Below are 12,605 nucleotides of genomic sequence, written 5' to 3' on the forward strand. Positions count from 1 at the left end.
TAAATAGTCTAAAGCCAGCCTATTTTGATATATTGCAGCTCTGGTTTGGCGTTGCTGGCTGACTATTAATTCCATAGCCCCAGCTGTTTCATTGGTTATGATTTCTACAAGAGCTTGGAGTCTGATGATACGATTCAGCATGTAAATTGGGGTTCGATATCCCCAACTTCCATCTTGTGCCTAGGTAGCTGGCCCATATGTTTCTAATATTCGTTCAGGGGGCCATTCCTCATCTTTCCATTTTTGGAATCCTCCAATCAAATCTCTTTTATTTCTTTTGAAGTCTTCATAGACAGGTATTCCTAATTGATCTCCCTCTGGTTCTGGTAAAAGGAAAAACCCTGGTTGAATGATTCCTAGTGTACAACTCCCTTTCCAATGTGAAGGGAGTCTTGGGTATGCCCTTTTCCCACATATCCAAAATAAGCCACCTGGTGCTTTTCAATAATCACCTTCTTGTTGATTTATATTCTCCCAAAATTTGGATATTTCTGGGATTCCAAAATAAGGATTTTTCCTTGTGTCATTACACTGAAAGAGTCCAATTTCATTATCATATACACAGTTGTTTTTTTTTTCTGAGCCCAATACTAAGTTGGTTTTTCTGGGACCCACCACATTGAAGTTTTGTTACTCGCTTTATACTTTTTACAGGGAGTGTTTCCTACTTCATTAAGAAAGTTTTTCCCAGTTCGCCAGAGGCATTCTTCTCCTATCACTGCTGAACTTAAAAACCACCCCTCAGGTCAGTTCCCCCCTCTTATATTTGTCCGGTTCCATTTAAGGAGTTCTACTGGGCCTATGCTGCTACCTTTCCATGGCCATTCTTCTGTCATTAAAGCTCCTCCACAGACCCAACAGTTGGTTATGTTAAGTTCTTTACCTATCTTCTCCCCCAATTCCACAAACAGGTTTTTTCCCAACCTTGGGGTTTTTTTTTCTTTTAACTGTTGTTTAAGCTTTGCATACAGGTCCTGGCGTGAGGTGAATATAGGACGAGGTTGCTGTGCTGGCTTTGTATTTTTACTTACCACTTGTTCTTTTACCAAATCTTGGACTGTTCCTCTGGTGGCAGCTGTGAAGCAAATCCATTTTTCTCCTTTTGGACAATTACTTCCTAGTCTGTTTCCACTTGTTCTCAAATTTTCTGTAATCCAATATTTTTCCCCTTTATGCATGCAAATACCTAATTTGGACGAGTCATAACAGTGACTGTTGATATGGGTATGAGTAATAAGAAAGAAGCCCCGGTGTCTTTCCATGTAGAGCTTTCGATAGCATTTGTAACATGGTCTTGCCAGTGTCCCAAAAGGGACCAGGATAAGTGACAAAAGAAGGAATAACAGAGGTCCGGCATGGCTTATACTCCCACCTCCCTCGCCTATGAGGTTGCAACCCATAGCAGGTGTATTGGATCTTCTCGGTGGCGAGTACAGTGGCCAACCCGGTCTTGCCCTCTATTTCCTTGTCACTTCCTTTGTAGCTTTTAGGCAAATGTCATAGGTTAGCAAGCATAGTCCCGGAAGGGATGTCCTTGCTAAGGGGTGCTTACAGCTTCCTCTATGATCTGATAGAACCTATCAGCTGGCCAGTTTGAATATGGACAATTCTTTAAGCCACTTAAAGTTGTGACTGCCTCTGTGATACACACTTAAGAATAGACAAACTCCCCCCCCAAGCTCTCTCTCGTTTCCGGTCCTGGGATAGGTGGCTGCAGGGCCCAAGCGGGGCCCAGTGGGCCCAGCCCACGGCCATCCTGGAGTCGATGGACCTGTTCCAGCCGTGGAACCCCCCCCACTGCCTTGCCGTGGGCAGCCGGAGTGGCTTGGCTCTTCCCCCTCTCCACTTCGATAAGAAAAATTCTACATTCCAGCTGCAAAGCTGCAAGGCCGAGGTGAGATTAACCCTTTTATTGCTGTGAAGAGCTGAAAACCTGAGGGAAGAGAGAGAGGAAATGCTTAAAGCTGAAATTCTGTTGTGAAGCTATGATATATCAGAGTATCCCCTTGTCATTTCATGAAGATATGGGGGGCGGAGTGTTCAATTCGTAAGCAAAAGCGCCTGCGCTGAGATAGGCAGATGCTGACGCAGCTGTAATTTCATGACAAGTTTGGACAGGGAGAGATGAACCAGATGAGGACTTTTGCTCCAAACGGGAAAGGAGAAAACCTCAGTCCCTAGAGATGGACCAGATGAGGACTTTTGCTCCAAATAGGAAAGGAGAAACCTCAGTCCCTAGAGATGCTCCCAGAGATAGTCCTAATGATGAAGATGATGAAGACCCTTTGCTCCCAGGGAAGGAGAAGGGCCTCTTGTTTTTGTTTCTGAATGGCTCAACCTTAAAATTGTACCCCAAAAAACTTCAAGAGTGGACCCTCGAAACAGTTGTGGGAAAAGCTGCAAGTCGGGGGAAGGGACTCACATGCAGGCAGAGAGACCTCTTCCTAAATGGACTGAACAATATTTGGAAGTGGGCGGCTGTCTCGTTGTGATAATGTTTTCATAGCACAAGCAAGAAGAGACTTCTCTTTCTAAATGGACTAAACAAGGTTATTATGGAAGTGGTGAACAGACTGAACATCTTGAGGGTTGTCTTTTTACATTGTCAGTGGGAGAAGGGAGGAAGGTGGGGGGAGGAGGAGAGTTCTGAAGGTGGTATAATTTTTTTTTTCCCTCTTTTAGGTCTGTTAATAAACTTCTTTATATTCTTTCAAGTTTGGTGCCTGCTTTGCATTTCTCCTAATTCTTATCTCACAGCAGATAAACAGTAATGAGTATTTTGGACCAAACCACTACAGGTGTTAACTAACCAGGTGGCTCCTGCTAAATGCACCTCCCAGTTTTTGAAAGTCCCCCCACCCAATGCCTTCAAGGTGGTTTTAAGCAATCCATTACACCACTCAACCTTCCCAGCTGCTGGTGCATGGTAAGGGATGTGGTACACCCACTCTATGCCATGTTCTCTAGCCCAGGTGTTTATAAGGCTGCTCTTGAAATGAGTCCCATTATCAGACTCGATTCTCTCATAGGTGCCATGCCTCCAAAGGACTTGCTTTTCCAGGCCCAGGATGGTGTTCCGGGCAGTAGCGTGAGGCACAGGGTAGGTCTCCAGCCATCCAGTGGTGGCTCCTACCATTGCGAGCACATAGCGCTTGCCTTGGCGGGTTTGAGGCAGTGTGATGTAATCAATCTGCCAGGCCTCCCCATACTTGTATTTGGACCATCGCCCACCATACCACAGGGGCCTAACCCGCTTGGCCTGCTTGATTGCAGCACGTCTCACAATCATGGATCACCTGGGAGATACTGTCCATGGTTAGATCCACCCCTCGGTCTCGTGCCCACTTATAGGTGGCATCTCTGCCCTGATGGCCTGAGGCATCATGGGCCCATCGAGCTAGGAACAGCTCTCCTTTCTGTTGCCAATCCAAGTCTATCTGGGACACCTCTATTTTCACAGCCTGATCTACCTGTTTGTTGTTACAATGTTCTTCGTTAGCCCGGCTCTTGGGAATGTGAGCATCTACATAGTGGACTTTCATGGGTAGCTTCTCTACCTGAGTGGCAATGCCTTTCCACTCCTCAGCAGCCCAGATTGGTTTTCCACTGTGCTGCCAGTTTGCCTTCTTCCACCTTTCCAGCCAACCCCACAGAGCATTGGCTACCATCCATGAATCAGTGTAGAGGTAGAGCTTTGGCCACTTCTCTCTTTCAGCTATGTCCAGAGCTAATTGGACAGTTTTGAATTCGGCAAATTGGCTCAATCCACCTTCTCCTTCGGTAGCCTGTGCAGCTTGTCGTGTGGGGCTCCATACAGCAGCTTTCCATTTCCGGCTAGCGCCTACAATTCGGCAGGAACCATCAGTGAAGAGGGCGTATTGTCTTTCACTCTCTGGTAGCTCGTTATATGGTGGGGCTTCTTGGGCACGTGTCACCTGCTCCTCTTCTTCTTCAGAAGATAACCCAAAAATCTCACCTTCCGGCCAGTTCGTAATTATTTCCAAGATCCCAGGGTGACTTGGGTTTCCAATTCAGGTGCGCTGCGTGATGAAGGCAATCCATTTGCTCCAAGTAGCGTCGGTGGCATGATGCGTGGAAGGAACCTTTCCTTTGAACATCCACCCCAGCACCGGTAGTCAGGGTGCCAGGAGGAGTTGTGCCTGTTACTTCTGAGGCAGCTTGGACTCCTTTCATAAGCTGCCAAGATCTCTTTCTCTATGGGAGTGTCTTTGGCTTTGGACCCTCTGTAGCTTTGGCTCCAGAATCCCAGTGGTTGGCCCCGAGTCTCACCAGGCACCTTCTGCCAGAGGCTCCAGGACAGACCATTGTTCCCGGCTGCAGAGTAGAGCACGTTTTTCACCTCTGGTCCTGTCCTGACTGGGCCCAGGGCCACGGCGTGAGCGATTTCCTGCTTGATCTGGGTGAAGGCTTGCTGCTGTTCGGGGCCCCAGTGGAAATCATTCTTCTTGTGGGTAACCAGGTAGAGAGGGTTCACGATCTGGCTGTACTTGGGAATGCGCATTCTCCAGAAACCTATGGCACCTAGGAAAGCTTGTGTTTCCTTCTTATTGGTCGGTGGAGACATTGCTGTGATCTTATTGATGACCTCGGTGGGAATCTGACGTCGTCCATCTTGCCACTTTACTCCCAGGAACTGGATCTCTCGGGCAGGTCCCTTGACTTTGTTCTTCTTGATGGCAAATCCAGCTTCCAGGAGAATCTGGATGAATCTCTCTCCCTTCTCAAATACCTCCGATGCCGTGTTCCCCCACACAATGATGTCATCAATGTACTGCAGATGTTCTGGAGCCTCACCCTTTTCTAGTGCAGTCTGGATCAGTCCATGGCAGATGGTGGGACTGTGCTTCCACCCCTGGGTCAGTCGGTTCCAGGTGTACTGCACACCCCTCCAGGTGAAAGCAAACTGAGACCTGCACTCTGCTGCCAGAGGAATGGAGAAAAATGCATTAACAATTTCAATAGTGGGGTACCACTTCGCTGCTTTGGACTCCAGCTCGTACTGGAGCTCCAACATGTCCGGCACAGCAGCGCTCAATGGTGGAGTCACTTCATTCAAGGCACAATAGTCCACAGTCAATCTCCATTCCCCGTCAGACTTTTGCACAGGCCAAATGGGGCTGTTGAAGGGTGAGTGGGTCTTGCTGACCACCCCTTGGCTCTCCAGCTCACGGATCATCTTGTGGATGGGGATCACAGCATCTCGATTTGTCCGATACTGCTAGCGGTGCACTGTCGAGGTGGCAATTGGCACTCGTTGCTCTTCCACTTTCAGGACCCAAGCCACAGAAGGATTTTCTGATAGTCCAGGCAGGGTGTTCAATTGCCTAATGCCCTCTGCCTCCACAGCAGCAATCCCAAATGCCCACCTGAGTCCTTTCGGGTCTTCATAATAGCCATTCCGGAGGAAGTCTATGCCCAGAATACATGGGGCCTCTGGGCCAGTCACAATCGGATGCTTTTGCCACTCCTTCCCAGTCAGGCTCACCTCAGCTTCCAAAAGGGTCAACTGCTGCGATCCCCCGGTCACCCCAGCGATGGATACAGGTTCTGCCCCTACATGTCCTGATGGCATTAAAGTACACTGTGCCCCAGTATCAACCAATGCATCATATCTTTGTGGCTCTGATGTGCCAGGCCATTGGATCCACACCATCCAGAAAACCCGGTTCTCCCGTGCCTCCTCCTGGCTAGAGGCAGGGCCCCTCTAGCCCTGGTTATCATTCCTTCCCTGGGCATACATGCCAGATGTCCCTTCAAGGGGATCTGACGTATCATCCTCCCTTCTGTAATACCTGGCAGCTCGGTCACGGGAGGCTGAGGCTGCTTTCACCTTAGCGGAACCCCCTCGGTTAGTGCCTCCCTCCTTGAGTTCATGCACCTGCACTGCCAGGATGGAAGTGGGTTTCCCATCCCACTTTCTCATGTCTTCCCCATGCTCACACAGGAAAAACCACAGCTCAGCTCGTGGGGTGTACCCTCTCTCTCTAGCTGAGGGATGACGGGCTCTGACTTGGGGGCCTGTGACTTGCACTGGTGCCACACTGATCTTCCTCATCTCTTCCCTCATCTCCTTCATCTCCTCTTTGAGGTCCTTAACCACAGCAGAGACATGAGCTTTCAGCGGGCCATTGACCATACTGTCATAATCCCTGAGCTTGTTGGCAACAGAGCCCACTGTTTCTCGGTTACTGTCAGCATCAGTCATTGCAATGAAGGTGGTGTATTTCTGTGGCCCTAGCTTTGCCAGGTTCCACATCATGTGTCCTGTGCACTTGACCTTATCGGGGTCATTATCATGCTGTCCATCCCTCCCAAACAGTACCTCTAATACTGCCACCTCTCTTAGCTGCTGGATCCCTTCCTCGAGTGTCTTCCACTGCATTCTGTGATGATACTCCTGCATTCTTTCTTTGTGAATGAACCTTTTCTCACACTCATTAAGAGCTGCTCCCAGAGAGAAAGGGGTCCTGGCTCCCTCACAAATATCTGGCCCACACCCAGGTCCTGGGTCAACGATCCCAGATACCTTGCCTCACCACTATCCAGTTGCACACCTGTGCCCATAAGGTTCCACACCCAAAGCAGCCAGGTTGTATAAGGCTCACGCCCCCTTCGCACAATGTCTTTTCGCATACCACAGAGACTGTCGTACGACAGGGACTCAGTGATGATTTCCGGCTCTGACTCTCCTGCTGGTTGTGAGGGCCCTTCTTCCCCATCATCATTAACTGGTCGTACTGATTTGGTCTTACACTTCCTCCTTTGCACAGGGGCGACTGCTGCTGGCTGTGATTGTCCTTGTGGTTCAGCTGAAGCCTGAACGGTTGTAACATCCATGGATTCCACTGCTGCACCATCAGACTCACCCTCTTTGGGGCAGGGAGAGGGTTTTTCACTAGCTGAGGAGTTGTATTCTGTTAGCATCTGGCATATCTCCTGGCACATCTCCTACATCCCTTTCACCAGTACTCCCACCCAGTTTGGGTAGTCCATTTCTGAGGTGGGTTGTTGGGCAGTATCAGGCTGTGGGGCAGGGTCAGGCTGTGGGGCAGGATCTCTAGTGTCTGGGGCCGTGTCAGGTTCTGGGGCTGGATCAGGCTCTGGGGCTGGATCAGGCTCTGGGGTAGCATCTCTAGTGTCTGGGGCTGGTATCTGGGTAGTTATCCAAGCCAATCTCTGCTTATCCCTGAGTGCTAAATAAAGTAGGCCTACCAGCACCAGTTGGTTAGTACCCAGAGGAAATCTAAACCCTTCAAAAATTGGTGAGGTGGGCCCAAAGAACTGGTTGAGGGGTTGGGAGGAAACTTCTCCTGGTGTCATTTCCTCACAGAAGGTACCATTTTTAACATAACCCCAAAAACATGTGCTCAGTGTGTGATAGCCCTTTATCCACATGCCCACATTCCAGAGGAAGTTAAAAGCCCATTAATTCCTCACCTTATCGACCCATAGTGCAAACGAGATAACAGCAACGGTAGCCTTAGTCAGAGGACCCATGTTTAGGCAAGGAGATGCAAAGGGGAAGAATATAGCCATGACCAAATGCCACCCAAACCAGGGTAAACTAGACCACATAGTGCTGCCTAACAAGGTCCCTATATCCAGCACACAAAATTAAGTAATCCACGAACTGTTATTCCTTTTTCACCCCTTTTTCTTAATGCCCTCAGGCCCCACAGTTGGGCACCAAGATCTGTCTTGGTTTGAAAGACAGGTGTCTGCCAAGGAACGCAGGAACCTCCCTCGGAATGGCAGATGCAACCCCCCTTCCCTCCGAATTATTATAATTTTGAAATTAAGGGGCTTTCAGGCAAAGATGTGGGAAATAGGAATAACAGTTCTTTACTATTATATATATAACCAGTCAAACAAACAACAATAACTATGGCAGTAATAGCAAACAATCACAAACCCAGTCCCAGCCTTCTCGGCTGTCGGGCCCTTTCCCCTCGGGTGCAGTTCCGCTCGCAGCCGGCAGGGGCGCTGGCGGCTCCCGGTGAGCAGGGCAGGTGCGATGGTTCCCCCGCGGCTGCAGGGGGCGCTCCGGAGCGAGCTCGGGAAACCCGCGGCTCTGGTGCCCTGGGATCCCGGGAAGGATGGAACAAAGGCTTCACAAACCGCCCTGAGCAGCCAATCCCAGTTTCCGGCCGGACCCTCGGGAGCAGCAGGCTGGAACGGCAGGGGCGAGCACAAATCCCAGGTGGCCGACGAGATGTATCGAACTTTGAAGCTGCGGCGGGAACCCCTGGAGGTCTGGGCAGTCAGGGCATGCGGGGCTACAGAGTAGCGAAGGCTCGAAGCAACAGCGGGGGCAGGGCGGCCACAGCCCAGCTCCCAGTGGGGCAGGGAAGGTGGGCTTGGGATCCTGGGGTTTCTCCGGTAGAAGGAAGGCAGCCGAAGAAGCAGCCTCTCTCTCTGTCCAAAACACTGGGGACTGACTGCCCACAAACCTAGGTGAAAGAGATACACCCAACCTCTGTGGCCAGGTCCTTTGTTTTCCTTAAGGACCCAGTAATTAGTCCCCCGGCAACATCTATGGGGAAAATTCCTTTAAGAGAAAAAGAAAAACTAGAGGAGAACTAAAATCCCAACACCATGGGGAGCCAGGATGATGTGGAGACCCAAGCCAGGTGTCTTCCCAACATGGATCAGCAGGGCTCTGCCAAACAGGGGTCACTGGGGATCATCCAATGCCGATCCTCCCACAGGGAATGAAGTTGGAGCAGCACAAAAAACTTCCTTTAGTGGTGCCTCCTTTGGTGTTGGGTCAAGTGAGAGCTGCTGGAGAAGCTCTTCCCACACTCGGGACACTCGTAGGGCCTCTTCCTTGTGTGGATGTGCCAGTGCCTGATGAGGTTCGAGTTGTGTTTGAAGCCCTTCCTGCAGTTGGGGCCGCGGAAGGGCCTCTCCTCTGTATGAATCTGCTGGTGCACAAGGAGAGTGGAGCTGGTCTGAAACCTCTTCCCACACTCAGAACACTCATAGGACCTCTCCCCGGTGTGGATCATCTGGTGTTGAATCAGGTGGGGCCTCTGCCTGAAGCTCTTCCCACATTCCAAGCACTTGTGGGGCCATTCCCCAGTGTGAGTGCTCTGGTGTTCCATCAGCTTGGAGCTGTTGCTGAACCCTGCTTTACTTCCACCTTCGGGAAACCTCGCTTCCACGCCTGCGCGGAGCGGCATTAGCCACCCATCTACAGATACCGCGGTTAACCGCGACAACACCGCTTGCAACTCGAGCCGCTCCTAGCCCGGCCCCCAGCCCTGGCCAGGGCGTCAGCCACGCCCCCAGTTCCAGCCAAGCCATGCCTCCGCTCCCTGGCACCAGCGCTTCTCAGGCCAGCCCAGCCCCACCCCACGCCTCAGCTAGTACACCGGCACAGTCGATACGCACGACACCTCCAGCCAGCACTGCAATTCCATCGGCAACGGCAGCTCCGTCGTACAAACTTTCAGCACCTCTACCTCCTACCGGCTCTGTCTCAACACAGCCCCCGTCTGCACTGCAGCCACAGCCGAGAATTTACAGCAAAAGCATGTCAGCAACTACCATCTCATCATCCCATTTACCACCTCTCATCCCCCTGGCAACGCCACTCGGACAATTAGCACTACAATCGCACGATATTGAATCACATCTCCCGTACAATTTCGACGAAATGAAGATTTTATCTCCGGAAGAGGCAGCGACCTTTCTCAGTTCTATACTGTCACCTGCTCCATCACAACAGGACCAAGCATGTGTTATTCATATTCAAAGTGATGTCTCGCATCGAGACATTCCACTTCATGCACATTCTTCTCGAGCTTCTCAGGGATATTCAGCTGATTTTATGGGACTTTGTCATTCCCAAGTGCCTACTCAGGACCTAAGTGGAGAGGATATGATAACCATCACAGCTTCAGAAGGCATTCCTCTATCTTCTCGAGCTCCACCTCGTTTTTTTACAATGAGCGTTGGAACTCCAACTTCCCATCTGCCTTCTTCAAAGCTTCGAATTTCACAACAACAGACACCAGATCCCTCATTTCTCCAGGGTTGCTTTCGGCTTTCAGATGAATTTATTCATCATCTTTGCTTCCGAATGAGAGAATGTGCAGATTATCTACCTCAAGAGGCTGCTGCACTGGGTCCCCATCCCTCACCCATCCCGCATGGTGGCACTACCCTATCCAGATCCACTGTACCCTTTCCTTCAGTATCCAAATCAAAGCCACCTGAAATGGCAGGTTTAGCCACTCCTCGTTTATTACCCTACAGTGCACAGCCGCAAATACCGCCCCCTATTCCTCATCCAGGAGGGGGAGAAGAAAATGGAATGCATGGATTCTTCGGTGAAGAAGAACCTGCATCCTTGCAGTCCAATCAAGCTGCAAGTTTACGAGATGCTGGTATGGATATGGTTTTGCCTCATAAATATGTTTCAAAAGATACGGCTGCTACAACAGATTGGTCACGTATTAGAAAAAAAGGTCTTCAAGACAGAAATTTTACTATGGCTGAAACAGATAGTATTGTAATGCTGGTTGCGTATACCAGACATAATCAAAATCCTCCTACATGGCAACCTTTGGATCATCAAGTTATCAAAGATTTAATGGATGCAGTGAAGAATCATGGACTGGGAAGTCCGTACTTCAAACAGCTTTTGAGAGGCACATTTAACAATTATGATTTAGTACATTTTGATTGTAGAAGTATTGCCTCAACAATACTTACAGATGCACAACTCCTGCTATGGGATGCAAGATGCAGAAAAGCACTTGGTGAGCTAAGAGAGAAATATGCAGGAGGACCACATGCAGCCCTCACATTACAGCAATTGGCTGGTGATGGACCTCATGCTAGACCTGAAGATCAGGCAGTGGTTTTGCCTCGAAATGTGCTTACAGATATCAAAGAAGCGGCACAAACAGCAATCTTACAAATTCCACCTACAGGAACCCCAGAAGGCATCTACACAGAAGTAAAGCAAGGTTTTGCTGTAAGTTTTACCTCGTTCGTTGATCGTCTAAAGCAAGCCTTGGACAGACAAATCAGTGATGAAGCGGCAAAACCATATCTGCTACAAAGTCTTGCTTTTGCAAACGCTAATGCAGAGTGCAAACATATAATCAGTGCTATACCTGGTCAGGCAACCATAACCGAAATGATAGAAGCTTGCAGTAAGGTGAGCACACCTCAGCATGTTGCAACATCCCAAGCAAATGCTTTTGGACAAGAGCTTGGAAGACTTCTTAAAGAGCAAATATCAGCGCTTCGCTCAGATCTGCAACGAAGTAACTCTACACAAGTGATGGCAGCAGAATTCATTGGGAGACCGTGTTTGAAATGCGGAAGATATGAACACATGAAAAGTATTGTCCAGGACCTGAAAAATATGTGAAAATATCAGGCCTCTGTCCAAGATGTAGAAGAGGAAGGCATCATGCCAATCAATGTTGCGCCAGAACAGATGTGGATGGGAATGTTTTACCACTTCCGGGAAACTTGAAAAGGAGCGCGGGACGCCAATGCGCTATGACACAAGTGATGGCAATGTCTCCATCCGCAATCCCACAAGGAACACAGTTATCGGAGAAGGTCACTCAAACTCCATCAGCCAGACCATCTGTAGATTTCCCAGTGACCCAGAATTGCTGCCACCAGGGGTGCAATGCAAATTGGCAGCTTCCAAATTAGTATGTTTTATGAATGAAAATCATGCAGTGATATCCACGGGGGTCACTGGCACATCTTGGAAGAGACAAGACTTTTTAATAGTAGGCAAGGAGAGATCTAGCATCATAGGGCTCATTGTTTTTCCATCAATTGTTTCAGCAGATCAAAATGAAGAGCTAACAGTTTTGGCTCAACCTTTACATCCTCCACTAGTTATTGCAGAAAATACTCCAATAGCCAAAGCTATTGCTTTACCATCTCACGCAACAGAGCAGATCATGCCAGTGACTGATCAACAAGCTTCAGTTGACATTGAAGACATGGACATTCATGCCAGCTGGATGAAGCAGATAGGCCGTGATCGACCTGTGCTCGTTTGCAATTTAACATGTGGAGATAAGACAATCTCAATCAAGGGAATGCTAGACACTGGTGCGGATGCTACAGTCATCTCTTACCTCTTTTGGCCCAAAGAATGGCGCTTGAAAGCACCTCTGAACTTGCTTTCAGGTATTGGAGGAAATACCCTATGCCTGCAGAGTGAGCATGCAATTGTTTCAGGACCCGGAGGAAAAACAGCAATCATTCGTCCCTTCATTATGCAGAAGCCCATCACAGTATGGGGAAGAGACATCACAATGGGGAATAAAAATAGAAGTGGATTTTTAATAGGGGTCACTGCAGCACTCACCACCTTGAAATTAACCTGGAAAACAGATGAACCGATATGGGTGGACCAGTGGCCCCTGGAAGAGAAGAAACTGAGTGCTCTCAAGAGTCTTGTTAAAGAACAATTGCAAAAAGGCCACATAAAACCAACTAATAGTCCCTGGAATTCTCCAGTATTCGTCATTCATAAGAAAATCTCTGGTTCATGGAGATTGCTTCATGACCTCAGAAAGATTAATGAGGTCATTGAAGAA

This window comes from Corvus hawaiiensis, unplaced genomic scaffold (assembly GCF_020740725.1).
Source record: "Corvus hawaiiensis isolate bCorHaw1 unplaced genomic scaffold, bCorHaw1.pri.cur scaffold_32_ctg1, whole genome shotgun sequence".
NCBI classification, from domain to species: domain Eukaryota; kingdom Metazoa; phylum Chordata; class Aves; order Passeriformes; family Corvidae; genus Corvus; species Corvus hawaiiensis.